Genomic DNA, 228 nt, shown 5'->3' with positions numbered 1-228 from the left:
AGTCTATGCACACTCACCATACATTTCTATAATTATTATATTTGTTATTATAACCCTAAATAATATCCATAAAATAAACGAAATAAATAAAAATAAAATAACCCTCATTTTTCATAGTCTATCACCCTATCGCTTTATACCCATAGTCCACTATCATATTTTTTCATTCTTTTTAATAATTTACAAAATATGTGTATTTTCATGAAGAAGTGTTAAAATGCATAAAAG

This window comes from Trypanosoma equiperdum (assembly GCF_001457755.1).
Source record: "Trypanosoma equiperdum strain OVI genome assembly, contig: ctg_736, whole genome shotgun sequence".
Lineage (NCBI taxonomy): Eukaryota > Euglenozoa > Kinetoplastea > Trypanosomatida > Trypanosomatidae > Trypanosoma > Trypanosoma equiperdum.
Note: the sequence above shows the minus strand (reverse complement) of the source record.